Genomic DNA, 217 nt, shown 5'->3' with positions numbered 1-217 from the left:
TGCTCTACTCTTCTCCCCTTGATCCATAGACACTCTGCTTGTTTCCCCCCTCCCCCCTCCTCTCTCTCTCTCTCTCATTGAAAACATCATCTTGATTTAAGATGACTCGTCTTCTTTAATCTCGTCCATATCGCCACTGAAGACTGAATGGGAACCTTCACCACCACTCCGACCCTGGTGGCACTTAAAATTTAAAAAAAAAAAAAAAGAAGAAGAA

Source organism: Mus caroli, chromosome 5 (genome assembly GCF_900094665.2).
Source record: "Mus caroli chromosome 5, CAROLI_EIJ_v1.1, whole genome shotgun sequence".
Lineage (NCBI taxonomy): Eukaryota > Metazoa > Chordata > Mammalia > Rodentia > Muridae > Mus > Mus caroli.
Note: the sequence above shows the minus strand (reverse complement) of the source record.